Source organism: Macrobrachium rosenbergii, chromosome 52 (assembly GCF_040412425.1).
Source record: "Macrobrachium rosenbergii isolate ZJJX-2024 chromosome 52, ASM4041242v1, whole genome shotgun sequence".
In the NCBI taxonomy this organism is placed as follows: domain Eukaryota; kingdom Metazoa; phylum Arthropoda; class Malacostraca; order Decapoda; family Palaemonidae; genus Macrobrachium; species Macrobrachium rosenbergii.
In genome coordinates this window covers 37,205,180-37,229,647 of record NC_089792.1, presented here as the reverse complement: position 1 = coordinate 37,229,647, position 24,468 = coordinate 37,205,180, and the positions used below count along the sequence as shown (strand labels likewise).

The 24,468-nt window shown below is 37.8% G+C and overlaps 1 protein-coding gene across 2 annotated transcripts in view; it reads right to left on the bottom strand.

Annotated features, from left to right (window-relative positions):
• The window catches only part of LOC136833815 (putative inhibitor of apoptosis), a 93,931-nt gene extending 74,845 nt beyond the window's left edge, over positions 1 to 19,086 (bottom strand). The window contains exon 1 of one of the 2 annotated variants that reach the window (XM_067096110.1): positions 18,618 to 19,086. The gene's annotated coding sequence lies outside the window, so the exon portion shown is untranslated. Of the gene's footprint in view, positions 1 to 15,347; positions 16,180 to 18,617 lie in introns of those variants that run through there. The other variant, XM_067096112.1, reaches the window with a different exon arrangement.
• Between the last annotated feature and the right edge of the window lie 5,382 nt (positions 19,087 to 24,468).

Sequence of the window (24,468 nt, the reverse complement as noted above, 5' to 3'; positions counted from 1 at the left end):
AGTTTGGTAATCAAATATCAAGCACTTAGATACCAGGTTTGATTTAAAGAACAGACACTGGACACTCCGGGGTCACCATATATAAATGGTGCACTAGACTCCGGGACAAGCACTTAGATATCAGGTTTTGATTTGAAGGACAGACACTGGACACTTCGTCACAATATATATATATATATACATATATACACATACATACTGTATATATGCGTATCGCACTCAGTCACATTCCGACCTTGCACAAGGCCACCAAGATAAATATCGGTGGCCTTGCCTTGCGTCCCACACTGCTACTCATATCGACTTTCGGCTGCACCCCGTAACACCTCAAAAAAAAAAAAAAAAAAAGAATCGCTAGGCACGTCTATCGGAAAACTTAATTTGTGAAAACTGTTTCCTTGATTTGTTGCAAAGCCATGGTGAAAAGGAAGGAAAAGCTTCACAAAGCAGAAGTTGTACCTGTTTGCAGAAGCGCTCAGTACCGTCCTCAGATTCTTGCCTGACCTTGAGCGAACTGGCAGCGTGTTTAGATGCACTACATATGAAGCCAAGATGTGCGGGACTCAGAGAGGATATCAGCCTTGTGGCTGACGATCGGCTTCATTCGCTTATATATACTGTAGTCTGACACACCGAACGTTCGTGGCTGGAGAACGCAAAGTCTAATGGTGAGGGAGCATTTGTAATATGAGGCAGGTTTGGTGGTGAAATATTGGTAATAGTTTTATTTAACCCAAAAAATACCTGCAGATGAATAAAAATGATGGTGGCGCCCTTGATTCTGTTACATAAAATTTTGATGATGTTATCAAGATGGCCACTTACCGTAAATATTACACTTAAATGAAATTCCTTATTTTTGGTCCAATTTCAATTATTTATAACTCATTTTAAAGGGAATTTTATATACAACAAAAAAAAGTGCCAACACATTTTTTTTTGTAAAATGAAGGGTTTTTGAAACAAAAAGCTTTAAATATATTTTTACACGATTTTTAAGTTTAATCAATATAAATCATGATACTACTTTTAAATAGCAAACAAAAAATAATTATTTCTCTTCTAATAAAGCTTCATTTTTGTTGTTTCAGAAGCTGAAATGTGAATGAAGGAAATTTTGATAAAAGAAAATGGAAGATTTGGATGATGCAAGTGTACCCTCATCAGAAAAGAAAGAGGAGTACAATCGGTCTAAATGTTAATTCATGTTTACTATGCCAGTCTCAAACAAAAGAAACCTTGGTTGAAATTTCAAAATGTGCTGAAAAACTTGTTGGCAGTATAAAGATTCGAAGTGACTGTAATGATGAAAATTATATGCATGTTTCTCAATATCTGAAGGACAAATCTGACGAAGACTTACTGAAGAGCAATGTAAAATGGCATCTTTCTTGCTATAAAAAATGTACCCACGAAGGAATGCTAGAAAAACTCCAAATACAGAAAAAAATTAGAAAATACAGTAAATGAAGAGGATGGCAGCAGTATTGCCTCAGAGAGTTTGAATAAAGGCCCCTTGCACAACGAGATCCATACTTCACTCAGAACTTCAGAGTACGGCTTGTTTCTTTGTAACAAGCCTAAAGCTAGAAACCATCCATTACATACAGTTTCTACCTCATCAGTAGGTAAAAAGTTGTATGATGCTGTGAACCAGGGTACTAATGCGGAATGGAAACTTAAATTAGGTGGCTGTATTGACCCAAGAGACTGCCATGCCTGTGATGTCGGATACCACAAGGAGTGCTTCAGCATGAATGTCGGCAGTGTAATTAGAAAAACTGAAAAAACAGCCGAGGATTTGCCAAGTATTGCAGAATCTGCTAGTCAGGTAGAATTTATTGATTCTTGTTGGAAGTTTTACCGTCAGGGAAAATTGTCACAATGACGGACGCAGAAAAATGTTACTGGGAAATTTGTCACTCCAAATGTGTCAAAGAGACTGATATGGTTTCCAGAAAGTCCTTAAAGGCACTCATTGAAAATGAGCTGTTTTATCTGGACTTAGTGTTTACGACTCCAGAGTCCAAAAAAAGACACAACGGATCATGCTAAAGTCAGTCAGTGATGCTTTGATTTTGCATTCAGAAGAAACCTGCAACCTCAATAATAACCTTAAGATTATTTACCAAGCTGCCAAAAGTTTGCGGAAAACGATCATGGCAAATGAGAAATGAACGTTCTCAGGTTCAATCACTAAAAAGAAATAACAAAAGCAATACCAGAAGAACTTTCATCTTTTATTAAACGGTTGATAACTGGGAAAAAATGTTTGACAGTGCAGGTATTAAAAACGATCACTTACAACAAAAGCAGACTCTATTGCAGACACTTTAATGTATGGAATGCCCAACAGAAAGACAAACTGCATTGCTTTCAGAACAAATTAGGCATACTCGTGAATTTCCCCTTCAAGTTGGTGTTGGTCTGACTATTCATTCTAAGACTCGAAGTAAATTTTAGAACGGAAATTTCAATTGCTGATATATTTTCAACATTGGGCACTTTGTAAGCAACTGCATTACCTGCATTTTACGGTCTTTCAGGCTGTGACACAACTGGTGCCTTGGTCGGTAAGGGCAAACTCTCTTACTGGAAGGCATTTAATATAGCAACTAAGGAAGCCTTGGAGGCACTGGCGACATTTGGAACAAGTGAAGAAATCTCTGATGGAGTTCTAGAGGAACTTGAAAAATTTATTTGTCAAGTCTACAAATCAGGGTCAAGTATAGATAAACTAGCAGAACTTCGATGGTATAATATTATGTTTTCAAAGAAACAAATACCCTGGGAAAAGCTACCGCCCACTAGAAGTGCTCTAGTACCTGCACTCAAGAGAGTAAATTATCAGGTCATGATCTGGAATAAGGAAATTAAGGCAAAACCAACACTCCCATCCCCCATTGGTCATGGATGGGACATAATTAATGGACAAATATTGCCAAGTGTCTGTGATTTGCCTTGTGCTCCTAATAATATCCTTCATCTAATCAGGTGTAATTGTGTAAAAAGTTTGCGAATGCTTAGCAAACAATTTACCATGTACAGAAATGTGTGTATGTGAAGGGAATGAGGAGCTTTGTGACAATGATACTAAATTTACACCAGAAATTATAGAAGATGATTTTATAGATACTGCGTAGCAAATATCTTTATGTCTTTTCGTTTACTTTATTGCTTAGTAATAGATTGGTGAATTATTTTTCAATATTTTAATGTGTATAAAAATGTTTGATTTCCCACTAATATCATTCTAGCTATAATGTGGCTTTGTTAATTTTTCAATATTCATTATATGATCAGTTACAAAGAATCATAAGAATTAACATTTATACATTACTTAGTGATGTTGAAGGAAGTGTTTTTTTTATGTTCAACATTTATCACTGGCTTCATCATGGCAATATTAATATTAAAAAATTGCTAGTATTTTCATTCTTTCCTTTCAATATCATCATGAACTATTAATTTGTACATTTTTCTATTCTTCACTCAAAATTCCACTAAATTATAGAAATAATACTGAAAAAATAAAGAAAAAATTATTATGAAGGGCTTTATCTTAGAAACCGTTAAATTTATACAAAAAGGCATTGAGACCTTTTTTACTGTGCATAAAATTACCTTTAAAATGAGCTATAGAAAATTAAAATTGGACAAAATATAAGGAATACCGTATACCTGTAATAATTACAGGCGGCGGCCATCTTGATGACGTTATAAAAATTATATGCAAGAGATTCAGAAGTGCCACCACCAATTTTATTCAACTAAAGGGAGTTTAAAACCGATTAAAACTATCCCCAGTATTTCATCACTAATACTGCCACAAAAGGGGTTTCTGCTACATATGCTCCCCTACTATAACGCTGGATTATTTTTTTTTCCTATTTTCGAGACCGCACACGGTGCACTGAAGGCATTACGTAAATACGTCCCAACGTTTGGGCTTTGGCCTAAATTGTAAAATCCACAGTCTACAACATTCCTAAGTATCATGAAGCATACTACTTATTAGCTTTTTTTTTTTTTTTTGTATTTATTCACGATTCAACAGTCTCCGTTCTCTCTCTCTGTCTACCTCCACACCCGCTGATACCTACGTGTCATGTATATATTCAGAAGTCATCAGAGACTGGTCTTCATATTTTGAACATGGCACTACTTGAAAGGCAAAAGGAAACAACCGAGCAGCCACATAGAGAGAAACATTTTTACTGGTCTAATTAATATCAAGAAAAACCATCTTTCAAAGGATGGATGGTGAGCAGCTCCAGCAAACAATCGATCATCGGTGCAAGTTTATCACTCAGCGTAAATTTGCAACGGAATTCTCATGAACGGGAAAATCACTTCCATATTAAGCATTATCATCACTTTATCGGTTGTGCACAGACAGGCAGACAGATACAGAATCTTCGCTAGTCGAGTTGTCAGGAAACGACATTAGACCAGTGTTGAAAGACAATGTGCGAACAGAGCTTGAAATTGTTTGATTTTGTAGCAGAATCACATAGCGTGCTGTTGCGTCAATAAACAGACAAGAATATAAATATACAAAACGTTCTGTCATTTTAGCTTTGTGAAATTGTAGATACTCTGAGAGTAGACAAGTTGAGCCTTATAAGTTATTTGCACTGACAACCTAAATTTTGTCTTTTTATTTGCTTCGTTTAAGAACGAAGATCAGTGAGACGAATAAGATAAGAGAAAGGACAGCGAAAGTAAGCGGGTCCAGCTGAGTCACGTAGGCAGTCTGAGAGAAATCTCAGACAGTTTGGTCACGAGGTTTAACCGCTGAATTACATGAACGCCACCGACCTTGGAAAGTGGGTAATCAATACAATTGCATGTGTACATGAACAGAGACAAGTACGTGCACTGTTTGGTGTAAGGGAAGTCTCGTAGCTGCTGAAAGAACGTTTTTCGTGGTAAAAGTGAAATGACATATGATTAATATATATGGTGAAAATCTACTTTGTAACTAGTAGAATCAGAACTGGGGCTATGAGTCTGAGAAGAAAGTTAATGTTAACACTATTAATTGCACAGCTAGGGAATATATATATATATATATATATATATATATATATATATATATATATATATATATATATATATATATATATATATATACAAATATATACAGTATATATATATATATATATATATATATATTGTAACGAGGAGACCTATTAGTAAACCAACTCAATCTCTAAACTATCTTATAATGTAAAATATAGTATTGTTCATGCTGATAACTAACTGTGGAAGGGCGTGAGAAAACCAGTCCCTTCTTAATTCTCTCCATCCTTCCCTCTTTGGTATATCTCTTAATCTTCCCTAGACCTGGTGACTGCTTGAAAAACCTCTTTCAGATAAATGCGAGTGGAGACGAAAATCCTGAGTCACGGACGAACCAGCTTTGGGATGAAGTCTGGGAGAAAAGTCCCCCATAGCAACCAGCGAACACATGGTTGCCAGAGGTCACCTGGGTAAAAGACGGAAGGTCGCGACCCATGTGATTTGGCTGCCATCTTGAACCCCGAGGGCAGATGCCAGCGCTGCGAGTGCCATCTGAAAGAAGAGGAAAAATAATCCACTAACGTTATGAAAAGTGGGGCGGCAGCAGCCTCACACTCAGAAACCCTCTTGGCAGCAGACTTTACACACTTGCCCCTTGCCAGCTCCTCTTTGAGCTTATCTCTTGTGGCCACCCTTCAGCCCCCAAGTCACTTACCAGTGCAGTCCCTGTAAAATCATCCCTCCATTTCCTGGTGAAATTCGTTGAGGCCCTCCATCGCTCCGTCTAAGGTAAAGTCCTGATTCAAGGTTCTTTCAACAGTCACATATCTTTTGATCTTTGACTGAATTTCATTTTCTTTTCTTAAGTGTGATTTCTCACAAGATGTGACTTAGTTAGTACAGTGTGTACCTTTAACGTAAGCTAGAAATTAATTTCTCGCTATAATGTGGTTCGGATTCCACAATAAGCTGTAGGTCCTGTTGCTAAGTAACCAATTGGTTCTTAGCCACGTAAAATAAGTCTAATCCTTCGGGCCAGCCCTAGGAGAGCTGTTAGTCAGCTCAGTGGTCTGGTAAAACTAAGGTACACTTTTTTCAACGTAAGCATCTCGCCTGAGAATTGAGTTATCTTGGCACCATATATGCAACAGTTGATTCACCTGAAATCGCTATATTTCCCGATGTAACCACTTGCGTTCTCAATTGCAGATGGTGTTGTCAGCTGTGGAAACAACAGCTTGTCTTGTGCTCCTTGTCATGGCCTTGTCACTGCAAGCAAAATCTACAGTCCCTTTCAAGAGGATTAACCCCGATATCTTTAGTGTTTGAACAATTCCTGTAATATTTGACCATAAGGCAGAACTTTGTTTTACCTGCCTATCATTCCCCATTCTTCTGATACAAGTGTTTTAGTGTAAAAATATATTCCAGTAAGGCCTTCAGCCCAACTGTTTCCTTTATGAGTTTCTACTGACCTAGTTTTTGCAGTCAGAACCTGTAATTGTTATAGTAAGTCCCCTGTCTATCAGCTAGACCCTAGAAGTGGATCCCTGAGCCAGGAATAAAAGTAAGTAGGTCAGAGTAAAAACATATATATATATATATATATATATCTATATATATATATATATATATATATATATATATATATATATATATGTATATATATATTTATATTTATATATATATGTATGGAACTTGTGGTACTTAGCCACGAAGCTGGTGGACTCGGGTTCTCCTTCAAGGAGCACGAGGTGAATGGGTAACACTCATTTAAAACCTCTCATATTTTTATTGGCTAAACCAACGTTAAAAAGGGCATACAGCGAGCAACCTCATCCCAAACGACTGTCTGTGAACTGGAAAGCTATTAGCGATTGGTGCCATGGTTGCTAATAGGAAAGTGGCATATGGCTGTCTTTAGGGAGGTGGCAGGGGTTAGTGATGTGGGCAGGTATAAGATGCTAAAAAAAAAAAATCACACGAGAGACAAAACATAGGGCAGACCCTCATGCACTTAATGTCAGATCTCTTATATTTCATGTTCTGACTAAGGAGGGAAAAGGGTCCTTCTCAAGAGCATATCTGAACAGGATTCATGTAGTTTGGACGAGTTTTTTTATTCCAAAATTTTTTCAAAATCTTCTGTCTAGTCCTCCATCAAAATTTGTAATTTTAAAGAAAATTAAGTTAAGCATTAACTGATTAATGTTGTATGTGTTGAATTTATTACAACATATTCTTCAGAGATCATACATATCACAACAAAAACATAATCTAAAAGGATTAGGTAACTTGTATAATTTAAAGTCCATCACTTCATCCCGGCTACTGGAAATAAGTACTGAACTTATGCTGTCTGTTCGGAATATTACTCTCTTGTATGAGATGCTCCTCCCTTTGTTGTCTTCTACAGTACAGTTAAATCAAGGCAATTTATCTCATCAAGAACCCCATCCTTGCTGTTAAATGTTTTCTTTGCTAAAAGAACTCATTTCGTTAACTACGCTGTGAAGCCCTTTCTTCCATTTGACCCTGTAACACCAGCGAGGTCGGCACTTCCCACATGCATTTCTTAAAAGTGAACAATTCAGTTTTTAAAGATTTTTTTTTTTTTTTTTTTTTAACCAGACGGTGGTACATGGGCACAGGATCATTCAAGAGTGGCAAAAGGAAAACGCAATGGTAGGAATGTGGGTAAGGGTATGGGCATTGGTATGGGTATGGGTATAGGTATGGGTAGGGTATGGTACAGATATGGGTATGGTTATAGAATGGATTTGTATGGGTATGGTACAGATATAGGAATGGGTATAGAATGGATTTGTATGGGTATGGTACAGATATAGGAATGGGTATGGAATGGATATGGGTACGGGTATAAATATGGTACAGATATGGGTATTAGTATGGTATGGATATGGGTATGAGTAAGGGTATATTACAGATATGGGTATGGATATGGAACAGATATGGGTATGGGTATAAGTATGGTACAGATATGGGTATTAGTATGGTATGGATATGGGTATGAGTACAGGTATATTACAGATATGGGTATGGATATGGGTATGGTATGGGTACAGATATGGGTATGGGTATGGAATGATATGGGTATGGTATGGGTACAGATATGGGTATGGGTATGGACCTTTTGTTAAAATGTAAATAAAAAGTGACCCGTTGGGTCACTTTTGATCTAGTTAATACTAAAACTCTGAAATGTTTGTTTGTTAGTTTATTTGTTTGTATGTTTGCACACTGGAAGGTAAAGGGGCTGGTGCTGCCTGTAGACTTTCGCTGACTATTATTAGTAGGGTTAATTTACCTGTGGGTATGGGTATGGATATGGTGCAGATATGGGTATGAGTATGGCATGGGTATGGGTTTGGTATGGATATTGGTATGGGCATGGGTATTGTTATGAGTATGGGTATGGTGCAGGTATGGGTATGGGTACAGGTATGGTATGGTACAGATATGGATATGGGTATGGTACACATAAGGGCATGGGTATGATACTGATATGGGTATGTGTATGTTACAGACATGGGTATGGGTATGGTACAGAAATGGGTATGGGTATAGGTATGGATATGGTACAGATATGGGTATGGTATGGAATTGGGTATGGGTAGGGGTATAAGTATGGTACAGATATGGGTATGGGATAGGTGTAGTACAGATATGGGTATGGGCCTTTTGTTAGAAATGTCGTAACTAAAAAAATGACCCAACGGGTCATGGGTGGTCTAGTCTCATTTAAAATTATCACACACACTTTGAATTTGCCTACATGGTTTTGGTTTTTGTGATCGTTGCCCTGCCCCAGTCTTCACACACACACAAACATATGTATATATATATATATCTTCTTCTTCGTTTTAACGGGCTTTTCCCATTTTTATATGGGGTAACCAGTGCCTTCTTTTGAAGGACTTTGATTTGGCATTAAGGCCATAGCCTCGATCAGCTGCCCTGCCTGACATCGCTTAGACCCGGTAGCGAATGTGTACATGTATCGTACCAAATCCCCAGCTCCCTTTCTCCCAGCAGCGAGGAGAACTGAGCGGAAAGGTCGACAGTTCGAGACGTGTGAGGTGTCTGTTATGTTTTTAGAAGGTGTTGGAGTGGCTTTGTTTATGCGTGTATTAGTCTGTAACACCCATTTGCTTTCAGCAATCCTATCCGTTGATTACATACATAATCCTGGGGTGTCTACACGGATAGCAAAGTGTCCGCCTCCCTGACCTCACTCTGATTTGAACCCGCGCCACAGACCTCTATGAAGTCTGAGGCTGCTGCTCTACCGACCGAGCCATCGAGGCTCTATATATATACATTTATATATATATATATATATATATATATATATATATATATATATATATATATATATATATATATATATATATATATAAATATATATATATATATATATATATATATATATATATATATATATATATAAATTGTAAAATTATACAGCAAACAAGCTGAGCTGACCATTATCATGGAGAAGCCACATAGGTCTAATAAAACTGTATCTAAAAGCTAAACAACCTCATTCCTTCGTTACCACATTTTTCTCGATCTACGGCGTTGCCATTGCAAAGAAGGACAAATCACAAAAGGGGCAGTAAAGCCCAGCCACAAGAGACAGATATGGAGGTCAGGGGATACAACGGAAAGGGTTGGGCATAGGGCTTTGCTCTGCAACCTGATAAATTATGATGAAAGTGAAAAGTACAAGAAGGAGTATTTATTCAATCAGTACAGAAAGTGAGTGCCATTATAATACCATACTGAAAAGGCTTCGGTTTGGACGAACCACCGCTGATGATGTGAAAATTAAGCAAGAGCTCCTGATCGCAGTACCACCCAACACTGACCTGGCCCAGCTTTTTGTTGACCATACCCTAGTCTCCGTAACAGCGACAACAACAATCAGGACGAGTTCACCGTATTATTCTCGACGACAAAGAAGAAAAAAGAATAAGAAAAAAAAACTGTTGCCCACAAAGAAAGTTGCGTTTACGTGATCGTGCGCTTCCGAGAGGATACATTTGCTATATGTCTTCATATTGTATTGCTTGAAGAAGTGCCACGGTCTATCTCTTCAGGTATGGTTAGCGTTTTGCATATTATAATGGCACTCGCTTTCTATACTGATTGAGAAAATATTCCTACTTCTACTTTTCGCTTTCATCATAAATTATCAGGTTGCGGAGTAAAGCCCTACGCCCAACCCTTCATTTGTATTCCCTGACTTCCATATCTGTCTCTTGCTGCTGGGCTTTACTATACCTTTTCACTTCCGCCTGTGATATAAACTGCTCTTACCCTAACCTCACGGACTGCTCACCCGACAACTGGATTTCCATCATGTTAAGGCATAACTAATGGCATATGTTTGATTAATTTAACGTGCTAGTTTATAATGATACATATTGAAAAATGTTATTTAATTATTTTAAATTTTCGATTTCATGAGAGGAAATACAAATCTCACGAAAAAATGTCATTAATCCTAACGATATATATATATATATATATATATATATATATATATATATATATATATATATATATATATATATATATACATATACACATGCATATATAAATAAAGAAGATGACTCAGGAAACGCGACTGCCAGATCCATCGCCAAACGGGAGCTAATGAGGCCAAAAACCACTAGGGAATTTGGCCATTCTCCTCCTTAAGAAACGCCACCTCCATAACATCGGAGGCCTAGGGCCACACCTTTATGTTTTTGTATATATACCATTGTAACTTTCCACCTGTCCATATTCTACCAGTGAACAGGGGCACAGAAGCTAGTGCCCGAAATATATGGTTTCAACGTTTAAATAGTGTTTTATGGGCCTTCTTATATTCATATTACACTGTAGTATTACAGGAAAAGACATTCATATATATATATATATATATATATATATATATATATATATATATATATATATATATATATATATATATATATGTTTCGGACCCTGTTTCTTTCCCTTCAAGGGGCCCAACTCTAAGGTAGTGCACCCAGACAGGCGGCGTGGAAGTTATTTGTAGCAGGAACAAGTGGTTCTTTAAAGACAGTTATTAAATTATAAATTACTAAGGTTAAGGGGAAAATGATTAATTGTTCCCGTTTCTTCTTTATTTGCATTTCTTGTCTTACAGTTCCACCTATAGTTTCTTAACTGTTTCTTAATGGTTCGAGACTTTAAAATAATGGTTTCGAGAGACTTAACGAATTAGATTACGGGGACTTTTGTTCAGAGTCTTTCCTTCACTAACACACTTCTCCTTCTGTCCTTCGGTTTCCTTCTGCTTCCCACACTTCGGAATAGTTCTCTCTCTCTCTCTTTCTCTATCTTCCCACTCTGCTTAGACTCTGCTCTTTTCCCCCTTTCGACTCTCTCAGACTCTACTCTGATTCTACAGATTCCACTTTCGACTCTGCTCTTTTTCCTGTCTGCCTGTCCTTATATCTGCCATTTTCCCTTGTGTCATCCATGACGTCATATTCTGGGCAGGTACTGCTTTCCTGCGGCACCTCCTCCACTTGCTTCATTCCAACTTTTGGAGGTGTGTTTTAAGGAATTCCTGTTGATTATTGGGTATTTGCTCCTTGTAGGACGTCTCTAGGTCTCTGGCACTGATGGCATTTGATTGGCCAAAACATCTAGGCTTGACCTGTGGGCGTGGCTTATTTCCTTGGGTCCTCCTTCGAAGTCAAGGGGGGTGAGGGTGTTTTCCCACACTTTTGCTAACCATATTTTCCCAGGCGTTTCCTTCGCAGGACCTTCGTGGATTTCGAAGGCAGGTCAGATGCAATTTCTCTTAGCGCCTCGTTAGTGCTGGTGTGTTCTTGAAGATATGGTTGGCGACCTGTTGTGACAGGCTGGGAGATTTATGAGTTTATGGTCCTTTCGTACTGACCCAAATGGAAATAGGATATTTCCACTTCGAAAAAATACGTTTTTCCTCTATTCTCTCGATACTTATATATGTAAAATTTTTTATCACACTGTGATTTGTATACAAACATGAAGCTACAAATGTCGCTTAATATCAAATTCAAGCTACCTTGGGAATATCCCCGATGGGGAATTATCACCGAAGGAGAATTTATTAGTGATAAATGGATTGGTACTGCCGGTGAGCCATCAAGAGAGGTTTAAGTTAGTGCCGAGTCTGCTGTACTTGTTTACCCGTCGAGAGTGGGGAAATTATACTAAGCTTTCTTCATTCTTGCTCTCCAGCACCTCTTACTGTAATTTCTTAGTGCAACTGTAGCTTTTGATGGCAGTTCCACCTTTGGAGCTTTGTACTTCATCTACTAGTATTTTCTACATCTCTCTATCTTGCTGTCCAACCGCTCCATCTCCCTCTTTTCACTGTCTCGAGTGCCGAAAGCCCGCGGTGCTTGGCCTCACAGCCTAAATTTCATTAAATATCTCCATGATTACTAGGAATATGTGAACACTAGTGGATCACGTCCACAGACGCCTGAGAGAGAGAGAGAGAGAGAGAGAGAGAGAGAGAGAGAGAGAGAGAGAGAGAGAGAGAAAGAGAGAGAGCCAACGCTTCTGCGTTTTTGATCGCCAAGTGTGCAGTGCGACGTGTGCGAGTACACTCGTACACACATACTGCATACGTGACTTGTGTATGATGCGCGCATGAAATCACGTGCGCATTATTCAATTTTTACTATTTCAATTATTTCCATTGAAGGAGAATTTTATGGCAATGATATGCATCTTTTTCATGTACATATTTTTTTTGATTAAGAGTATAAAAGCATGACCCACACATGCAAGCATCCGCCTCATACGTTTTACAAGGATGGAATGAAGACTTCATTCTTTTTCCGAACACATGTATTAATCTTTTTTACACAATAATTTCCATACTGCACAAGCACAATGAATTTGCTTTACGACGACTGAGAGGATAACATCTACGCCAAAGGCCATACCCCGTTGAAAGTGCCACTTACTGTCCGATAGATAGCTTCAAATATCGTTTACTTTCAAAATATCAGATTTTCAATTACATACGTACGTGTAATACTTTTTCAAATGCTTTTATCAGCCTCAGAAACGCCTTATGAATGCACCCTTATTAACTTTGGATTAACTGATAGGCCTAGAAGCGAATGTTAGGTAGGCTAAATGCGAATCGTCTGTATACATCCAATTTGGCTTACTAAGCTTGTAGCTTATCTAATAATTCATTACTATTTCTTATAATTAACAAACACTTATTATTCCATGACCATCACTTAGGAAAACACTGGTACAGACAACAGCAAGCATTAACTTACACAAGTAAAACGAGAGACCACGGGGTACTGATGTCAGTTGCCGTAACTATCTATCGATACTTTATTAACAGTGTGGTAGTTGTCGACTTGTTTGGAAATTCTGTTATGCCTTTGTCTAGTCTGCCTCACTGAGGCCTCTGTGTGCGACATAATCGCCCTTTTTTTTCCATTTACTCTCGGCGTGATTCAAAGTAAAACCGCCACCACTCGTTTCTCGCCTCATTCTTATTCTCCCCCCCGCCCCGCAAAAAAAAAAAAACAGGGGAGCGGGAAGGCCCCATGGTTCCTTTACGAAGCTCAACTCATGTTAAGAAATCACGTTCATCCTGCGGGCAGGCAAGGCACACATATTAACAAATGCAACAAATTTGTGTCAACAGCAGAATAAATAAATAAAAGAGGTAAATACAAGGCACAAGGGATGGGGGAAAATGCTATCACAGGTAAAAAGGGAAACTCAAACAATAGCTTTACAACACAAATCCCTGTTACAATAATTATACACACCTTATAGTCATCAAATAAGAAAGGTTTAAACAGGTATACAGTATGTGTGCTTCTTATAGGAGTAGACTTTAAGAGCTGACTAGAAAACATTCTAACTCAATGTAAACACAGGGTGGGGATCGTTCTCTATGGACAACAAGCGAAGCACCTCGAACATTGAAAAACTTTCTAATCTCAACGGAGATTCATATAAATAAAAAATAAAAATGGTCCATTCATCCTCTGCACAATGGAGACTATTTTAAAAATACAATGTTAATTTAGGCTGCAGGCTGCAGATGAAGGAACGAGTAAACACGCAAGTTGCAAAACGTTTCGGAACACCCGGAACACCGCACTAGCAACTGGCGAAATCACACCCTCTCTTCATTTAAAATTCACTGCACATTCAGGTGATGGTAAGATCCATTTTCAAATCCATCATTGTTAATTACAAAAAAGTACCCCCGAATTATGTTTCATTTAGCTACAAATGGAAATGTGGATGTAAGTTGTACTCAGTAAGCAATGAGCAATGGTGACGTTGGCAAAACTCAGTCGGCTGATGATTATGAAAATGTAAACACAAACAACGCAAACGGCGCATGATCGCAATGTTTATCTTTTTATAATACCATGATATGATAATAATAGTAAGGAAAACAAGTTTTATTAAGATGATCATTATTTTAGATACAAATGTACTATCTGACTTTTGCAAATAGATGCTGTCATTGTGACTGCGTAACCGAGACATTCGTTCACACACACACACTGAATACCTATTAGCTCTTTTTTCACCCGTTAACTTTGATCTTGTGTGCTTATCTACTGTAAATGTGGAGTCCATCCTTGTTCAGTCCCACTTCTCCAGGATGCACCCAGTGGAGCAGCTGGCATTCCATCTGTTGGGGGGGGGCTAGGGGGCGCCAAGATATTTTCGGGGGACTAAAGAAAATTACACAAAACTAATGTACCAATTCTGTAATTAGTAAAATATGCTATTCTCGAATGTATATCTCCACGTGAATGAGGGAAAATAATAGTGTTAGTAATTAGTAAACCTGTATTTTAAATTATAGAGCTCAGTTTTCAATTAATTTTCAACTCTTACTATATGCGAATGTATCAAATACTGTAAGGGTTGATGTTTAGCTACAAAGGGAATTTCAACTGGCGGGGGGGCTAAGCATCTGACTGAGGGGCCGGGCCACCCCTGGCACCCCCATAGCGACGCCACTAGATGCAGCGTCTACCTATTTCTTCGTTCACTCAACCATCGTTTCCTTAATTATTTTCATTGGCAAATGTATCTGAATCTTTAATGAATAACTTGTCTATTTGGGCGGCTCTTCACACTTACACTGGAAAGATCACATAGTTTAAATTGCTAAACCCTCAACTAAAATATCAAGCATATAATCAGTAGATGCTGCAAGTTCTTTTCTTCATCTCATAATATATTAGGGTTGACATAGTTCTTACCTGTTTGGAATACAGGTCTCATTCCGTCGATGTTTATTTGGTCCAACAACCTTGAGCCGAGGGTATCGCGTTTGCTTGTATTGGTAAGAAAATAATGAGAAGTTGATCGTCCGCCGTCCTTCCCTAAGTGGTGACCTTCATTTTGAAGCGGAACAAAATGGTGCAATCGGGGAACTCGAAGCGTTCCAGCCATCTGGGCCATCTCAAGGCCTTGGTATAACAACGTCAAATACTGTAGTGGAAGTCAAGCAGGAAAACTGGTTGCCAGAGGCAGTAGGAGATTTAAATCAAATAACAACGCAGTTTTTTTAACAACAAAAGCACAATAATGTTACGCTTTAGTATTTCAAAGAGAAAACAAAATGGTTATTGTAAATGTATGTCACATTAGCGCATATTTAAATCGATAATTCAAATCGACTGGCATTAAGCACTCCAGTGGTCTCACCAGTCACAAAAGCACAGGACAAGTTCGTCTTCATCGTTTTTGAGTAACAACAAATCTGTCTCCCCTGCTTGAAGGCCACCTGAAGATGCCACTCATTCTGTAATGACATCAACACGAAGCAGGTGGGCATAGCTTGACATCTCCATCTCGTATTCCGACAACTACAGGCTACTGAGCAATTATGGAATGTCCAGTTAGCTAATTCAGTGATGATACAGGACAGAAGCCACGCCCCACCTCAATTTTAGGAACACAGTTTACATCAGAGTTTCCCAAACTTTTTCAGGCTGGCGCCCCTTGGCTTCCAGAAGGATTCCTAGCGCCCCCTCCCGCCGATACACACACGCGAGTATTATTATTTTTTTTTTTGGGGGGGACGGTTTGCTTCAAATTGAAAACAATATTAAACTCGAAGATGAATTTCACAAACAATACTTAATTTAGTAAACTTGGTCTTCACAATTACTGTTAATGGGATGGGTGTGCTTGGCGCAGGGATATCGGTTTCTCCACATCAGGCTGGAACTCACTAAGAAGTCGTAGATCCCCACGTTCGGTAATTTTAAGTCTGTTTTTTTTTTTTGCTTTTAATTGCTTAAAATTAAATGCTCTTAATGCCACCCTGTCGCCCCCAACCGCCCCCTTTTGCCTCACCGCCCCCCCCGATATGAATCCACCGCCCCCAGGGGGGCGGTACCGCCCACTTTGGGAACCACTGGTTTACATGTTAGGCGTCAACATTTATCACATTACGTAACACTTCGAACTTACGGCGCGTTGATTTTATTATTCCATAAATGGGTTGCATTAACAATCATAACAGGGCTTCAGGACAGACTGTCTGATTTCTCATAACTCTCCTGTCCAGAGACGCCAGCCTGTTCCTGGGTTGATCTGGTTGCCTGCCGATGCCATACAGCAGAGCACTAGAACGACTATTTCATACGAAATTACTTTAGGAAACCGTTAAATATGAGCAAGAATAACTCAAGAAAGAATAATAAGATACAAGGTCAGCAGGAATACAGTATTGCCTACCCATGATTTTCCTCGCGATTTTCTAACCTCGCAGATAAATATTTCATCACTGTGATTCTGTTGAAATATTGGAGTCAACAACAATATCAGTGGTAGTACTGTAGTACTTGGAATAATTTTTCACAAACACTACAGGTCTAATAACAACAACAACGATAACATCAACAATTGCACTTGGTTGACGCTGGGACCAAAATAAACCTCCCCATTCACAGTTACCTTTTCACTCGGGGGGCCAACACACTTTCCTGTATAATTGGAAGGGTGCCAGGAAAGGCGGGACGGATGGGGAGATATATACAGGAAACCCACATCTCGCTTTCGTTGTAAGCAACGCTTCTTAGAGTTCTAGTCTGTCCACCCGGTATCCGGTCGGACGTCACTCACGCATCCTGCCTTTCTTGCCCGGACCCAACGGTTCTCATAACAAGGTCGCGTTACTGTTGGGTGGTTTTAGTTGAATGCAAATTAATCATTTTAAATTTTTTGGGATAAACTGATTTAAATGCTTTATGGTTTTCTTATCATTCTCTCTTGGTATCAGCCGTCAATAATATTCGGCCACTTCTTCCGTCTGTGACATTTAGATTTCTACTGAATACTTGTCTTGCTGACATTGTTATTATTACTCTAGATAATATTATCATCCACTCTCTTCGATCAAGATAATATTAATTTTCTTGATTTGATTATATTGTTATTACTAATGTTATAGTCTTATTATTATCATTATAATAATTAGTAACATTCGTGCATTTTATCAGACCCTATCGCAGCTATCATCACTGTTCAGTAATGTATGTGGTACGGTTATTATTGTTATTACTGGAATGCTTTGCCTGGGAGGCTGAAGATCAAACCATGAACGTATTTCTGTATCCGCGTCTATATTATACCTGAATTAAATAGTTATGCATATGCTAGTAATGTGTGTATATATATATACTGTATATATATATATATATATATATATATATATATATATATATATATATATATATATGCCGTTAAAAGTGGCATATAATTATGTATGTATATATATATATAAATATATATATATATATATATATATATATATATATATATATATATATATATATATATGCCGTTAAAAGCAACATATAATTATATATATATATATATATATATATATATATATATATATATATATATATATATATATATATATATATATATATATGTGTGTGTGTATATATATACATATATACATATATATATGCCGTTAAAAGCGACGTGTGAACCGATGCGTCTGAGCGGAAAGCTGGGCCGCTGAGCATAACGGTGTTGCCAAAGGAATAAAGCGAGAGTTTGTGTATCTCTGTTCTGTCGCTGAGCATCGGCGCCGACCTTGAATCAAGAAGAAGAGGAGGGAAGAAATAAACACTTATTTTCCTTAAAAGCAGACTCGATTTCGTTGACAGAAACAGCTGATATAGCGTAGCCAGGCATGGGAAAAGCTCACTGAACTGCTATAATAGACTACAGAGAAATACGAAGAGCCTAACAGTTCTAACGACAAAAAGAGGCAGCTTCACCTGATGGTCTATTTTCTAAGACATGAGCGATGCGTTCTCAGTTAAAGTTTTTTTGTTATAATTTTTATTTTGGCTCTCTCTTAAGCACACTGACATTTGTTTATTGCCATACAAGAGAATGAGATTATTTGTATATTCTATATACGCCATATTCTGGTGTATATTTAAAGATTTCCGATATAATATAACAGTAAAGGACACATTGAATTAACGTTAGATATGACTTACCAGTACTTGCATATCGCTACTAGCTAATAACTAGTCAAGTTTTTTTTTTCTCTCCCTACGTATAGTTTGCGTATACCTTGATTTCTTGCTTTACATCCAAGCTAAACAAACAGTTCAAAGCACAGTAACGCACACACACTCACAAGTAAATCGTCTTTATGAATTGCTTTTCATGCTGTCGGCTGTGGCGGGAACAGAGCACAGCAAGGTCTAAAGACCTTGAAGCACAGCACACTAGTTTTAAATCCCGATAGCGAAGCCGAGTTCCATCCCAGGCCATTGACTGAACGACGGAAATCTTAAAAAATAAGCGTCAGTTATAAACACATAATTCCGTCAAAAATGTCTAAATGCCAAGCACCAACAAGTATTTGTGTATCACTATTGCCAGTTTGCCACTCTACAGTTTCCATTTGGAACTGCACTGACAGAGGCAGGTTCCTTCGGCGGTCGGACCTAGACTGTTGTCCTCCCGTCCAAGGTCTAGAGAATACAAGGTCTTCTCACGGCTGACCCAAAATTGGGATCTAATGCGCAGGTAGAGGTTGTGACGTCAAGCGGTCTACTCACGGTCCTTAGTAATCTCTGACTGATCAGTTCGTTTACAAACACTAGGCCTTGCTTCCACATATTTGGTATTGATATTGTCCGTAATAGCGGCCTTATATTTTTTTTTCTAGCTGCAATTTAGACAGTTTAAGTGATATGAGCCAAATCTCGTGCAGTAAACGGGTACTTTGAAAATATGAAAAAAATAGGTATCTAATTCATCATAGATTTCCTATGGACGAAAAGTGTAGTGTCGCAAAAATATGGAGTTATGATAAAAGCACAGATGCTTTATATGAACCTAGCTCAAAAGTGCAATGTGTAAAGGTCAGACCTTGGAAACCGCTTATTCAATGTAATTTCGACACCGATATAACTAAAATTCTCCTATTTGAATTCATCATTAAGATAGCGAGAGCTGGATTTCCTATAGTTGGTATGGTTCATGACTTGGGGCAACAAATATAAGGTTATGGAATTCAGTAGGCAATGGCGTAACTAGGCTAATCCAACATTGTTAATCCTGCGGATTATTGCAGGGAAATACATGTATTTGCCGATGCCCCCCACTTGATAAAACTCATCACAAACACTTCACTTTCTCAGACCATGGATCTAGGTTATCGGACTTTAGGACTGCTTACATTGAGTCAGGTAACTAATTAAGAAAAGTAAAGGTGATCTAATGATAACTCGAAAACTATTTGAAAAGCATTTAAGTGTTACGGGTATGGAGGGTACGACAGTGAAATTAGCGTTACAGTTACTCTGCGACTCAAAAAAATCTCAAACACTTCGGAGAAAAAATCCTGATTGTGGATAGGCACTGGGAGAGTGCAATCCAGTTCATTTGCCTTGTTGATAAGTGGTTTGATTTATTCAGTTCTGGAGTGCCTTTCGATAGAAAGTCTTCACAGAATGTTTACGGGCTAATCTTAGAAACCAAAACAAAACATTGCAAGACATGATACACCTATCCAGAACAATGAAAAGTCTGGGAGGAAAAGCACTTTACCCTTTCCAAAAAGGCCTCGTGATACCTTGCAAATCTCTAACGAACTTGCCAGGGATGTTAGGTGAAATTTTGCAATATCATACATCTTGATTCATAGGTTGAATCGAGATGGACTGGAACACTTTTTTGGCTGTATACGGTAAATGGGTGCATGTCATCAGCACCCATCACCTGTTGAATTTAAGCGCCGAGTTTGAGCCCATCTCCTGGGAAAAGAGAGAACTCTATGAGGCGCAAAATACAATGTTGAAAATTGCATTAGCGATAATATGACTGAGGTCTCATTTTCTAACTTGATAACTAAAGAAAGCACTTCTTACGAGACTGAAGAAACATTTCTTCAGAAAGCGTTGTTTATCGGCAATATTGTTTCGTTTGCCGATGGAGGAATTGCAGGGTGACAAAGAAGACAAAACTGAAGAAGGAGGCATGCAATATGTGGGTGGTTTTGTAGCCCGTAATTTTTCCTGAGTACGACTTTTTAGGAACTAAAGAACCGAAGGGGATGGCACAAGGATCGGTACTATAAGTAGAACAAATGAGAAGCTAATGAAACCTCGACCCGAATTTTTGAAGCATTTAAAATCGATGGAAAAGATATTTATTTGTTATCATTGTAAACATAACGAAAAAGTTGGTCACATAATTGTATAATTGTTAACCTTATGTATACATGTACTCGTATATGTGTATTTGAGTGTGAGTTGTATATTAGAGTGAAAAATGTTTTTTCGTTTTTAAGTTCCAGTTGTAATTATTTGGAAGAAATGAATATGGTCAACATGGGCTTTGTTTCCCTAAAAGAATGAATCATAATTTTTAATATTAAAAAGAGTCAACGAGAAAACAGGAGAAAAGTTTTCCTATTTGTACAGACCTTGGGCAGAGGAGAAAGCAAGTAGACCGCGTGACGTCACGTTTCTTAACTCCCATCTCCTTACCCGCGTTAATCCTGCGCGTGAGAAGACCTTGTATTCTCTAGACCTTGCTCCCGTCAATCGTCACCCTTTGGCCTTCACCTAGAATACAAAGGATTCCCTGGAGAAAGGAAGGAGGGGCTGGGCACAGGGGAGATGTGAGCAAGACGAACTGCGGTTTTCGGAAGAACGGCCGCCCTTCTTTTTACAGTAGCGACGTGGGATAAGATAGACAATTCTTTTTAGGTACCAAGGACGTGAATATCAAAGAGAAAAAACACGCACGCGCGCACACAAACAGAAAATAGGAAGAAGGAATTTCGACTTTTAGTCCGTCGTTTTTCTCAGCTTGCTGTATTTTACAAAAAAATTCAGAGAAAGAAAATTCATCCATAGTTTAATTCTTTTATAATTAAAAAAATATAATTTAACGAGAGAGAGAGAGAGAGAGAGAGAGAGAGAGAGAGAGAGAGAGAGAGAGAGAGAGAGAGAGGTTTCTGCGACTCGATACAAAATAAAAGTGACTCCGCAGATCGCACCACACGTTAGAAGTGGTTTCCTGAAGTACAGTATTATCTATCATCTGGCAACTACGACATGCATTATTTTATTCACTCGTTCCTGAAACGATTATCCAAATAGTTTGGTCACACATTCACGAGAGAGAGAGAGAGAGAGAGAGAGAGAGAGAGAGAGAGAGAGAGAGAGAGAGAGAGAGAGAGAGTAATCGACCATGTTCTTTAGCTATTTATTTCTTCTTTTCCTTTCAATTTACTTACATTTTAAGATTATGATCGTGTTATTATACCTACTGATATATATATATATATATATATATATATATATATATATATATATATATATATATATATATATATACATATATACATATATATATATATGAATATAAGAAGGCCCATAAAACACTATTTAAACGTTGAAACCATATATATATATATATATATATATATATATATATATATATATATATATATATATATATATATATATATATATATATATATATATATATATATATCCCTAAGTATATGTCTCAGGACGTTCAGCACTACCACGATTCGTCAACAGTAGCTAAAAGTCATTCTGCTTCATCAAGTACACTTTATAAGTATGGCTTCATGTTTTTATATCACTCCTGCATTTCCCAATTTGCACTTTTTTATCTCCTTTTCTCCTTGTTGCGACCCACCACGGTAGATGGCGTGATGGACTAGTGACCAACGAATATGGGGTAATAATTCCTAGTATTTAATTGACACCAAAATCGCAGAGGTCAGTATTTTGCTTCTCAAAGGCGATATCGCAGATTTTTTTTTTTTCATCATGAGATCTTGTCACATAAAGGAAGAGAAAAAAGTGCACTGTTGCAGTATTGCCGAAATGCTCACTGCCATTAAAGAGATTTTCTTTCATGGTAACTGTCGTGTATTGGTCGGGTATACACAAGAAGCGAACCATCGTGTGAGGCTATTGATTGCTTAAAATAAAACTGGCGGATAAGACTCACTCGGTTTAGCTGTAAACTCAAAACTGTGCCTAACACTTGAAGCTAAGATTGTCTGTTGTACCCAGGATGCGCCGTTGAGAACTTCTCAGAATGCCACGCAATCCACATTAGTACTTAAGGCAACTTCTAAGATACTGAGCTAATTTAACACCTAATGTTGTCAGTGGAAATACATCAGACGTCCTTTTTATTTCATTGATTCCGAATTCCCTACATACTATTCGGCCGGCAAAAACTGGCAGCTGCGGATTTTCTTCCCTTTTCTTATTTCATTACAAATAATGGATCTGTTATGTCAAAAAAGTGGTATTATGTGAATTATTATTGGCAAGTAAATAATTTATGTGCAGGCAGTAGGATATAATTGTTTCCTGTCACAATGTAAATTTCTGTAATGAAACATTTCTGAATGTACCAGACAATATGATTTTTTATTTTTTGAAAATAATATGCAGTAATTTCAGCAAATATTTTTCTTAATCGTAATACTATATGTGATAAGAAGACAGAGAGCAACTGTATCTATAATTTACTTTTCTCTCACGGTAATGTTTTTTCTTCACCAAATTGGAAATGAAAATTCAACCAAGCGAGCAATTACTTGGGTAGGAGTCTAAGCAAAGCTTAACACAAAGACTTCTCGTTTTGCCAACACTAGCTAGAGTTTCGATGTGCAAACGAAACATAAAGAAGCCACAGTCTTGAGGCTTTCTGAATTGGAAACCGAAAAAAGGGGTCTGCATGTTTGTGACAACACAAAGAGCGTCCTTCCCACAATTTACTTTTATTTCACGAGGAAAAGCACACACTTTATAAATTCAAACGATATTGAATAAGTTTTACCAAGAAATACCGAAAGTTATTCAACCAGAACCTAAAGAACTCCTTTTAAGTCTTCGGAGGTATTCAGTTTCACAGGGAACGTTCCACGTTCCATATATTTCCCTTAGGCCTCGAGCGAAAATTTTTAATCATTCAGGAGCTTTTTCACTATGACACGTACAAGTGTGAACTCAAAACTGTAGTTCTCAAACATACTTCAGGTTTGTTTTTTGTTTTTTTCTGTAAAAGAAAAATGTGCCGGCTTTCTCTGTCCGTCCGGACCTTATTCTGTCCGCACTTTTTTCTGTCAGCCTCAGATCTTAAAAACTGCTGAGGCTAGAGGGCTGCAAATTGATATGTTGATCATCCACCCTCCACTCATCCAACTTACCAAATTTCAGCTCGCTAGCCTTAGTAGTTTTTACTTTATTTAAGGTTAAAGTTAGCCACAGTCGTGCTTCTGGCAACGATGTAATATAGGCCACCACCGGGCAGTGGTTAGAGTTTCATGGGACGCGGCTCATACAGCATTATACCGAGACCACCGAAAGATAGATCTATTTTCGGTGGCATTGATTATACGCTGTAGCGGCTGTACAGAAAACTCGATTGTATCGAAGAAACTTAGGTGCATTTTTTACTTGTCTTACTATTGTTGAATATCTTCATTTCAGGTACCAATAAATTTTCAAAAAAGAGGACCTGCTAAGTGAATCAGAGGCGAGGAAACACTGTTTTTCGGCGACATCTTTTTATCAAAGCTTCAGAAAAAGTGAAAGTTGGCACGTGTATATTTTATAACCCTACCTAATTTTTGCAAATATTATTTAGTACTAAGTACGTTAGTTTTGATATTTATAGAGTAAAATCACAGTCAAGGATACCAAAACAATTCGCGACGTAAACATAACATGACATCATGAGGCTTCGTCTATCCACCAGGTAGGCAGTGAATGGATATATTTGCACAGTCTAGACTTCAACAAATTCGATAATAGCCAGCAGCATATGGAATTGTCC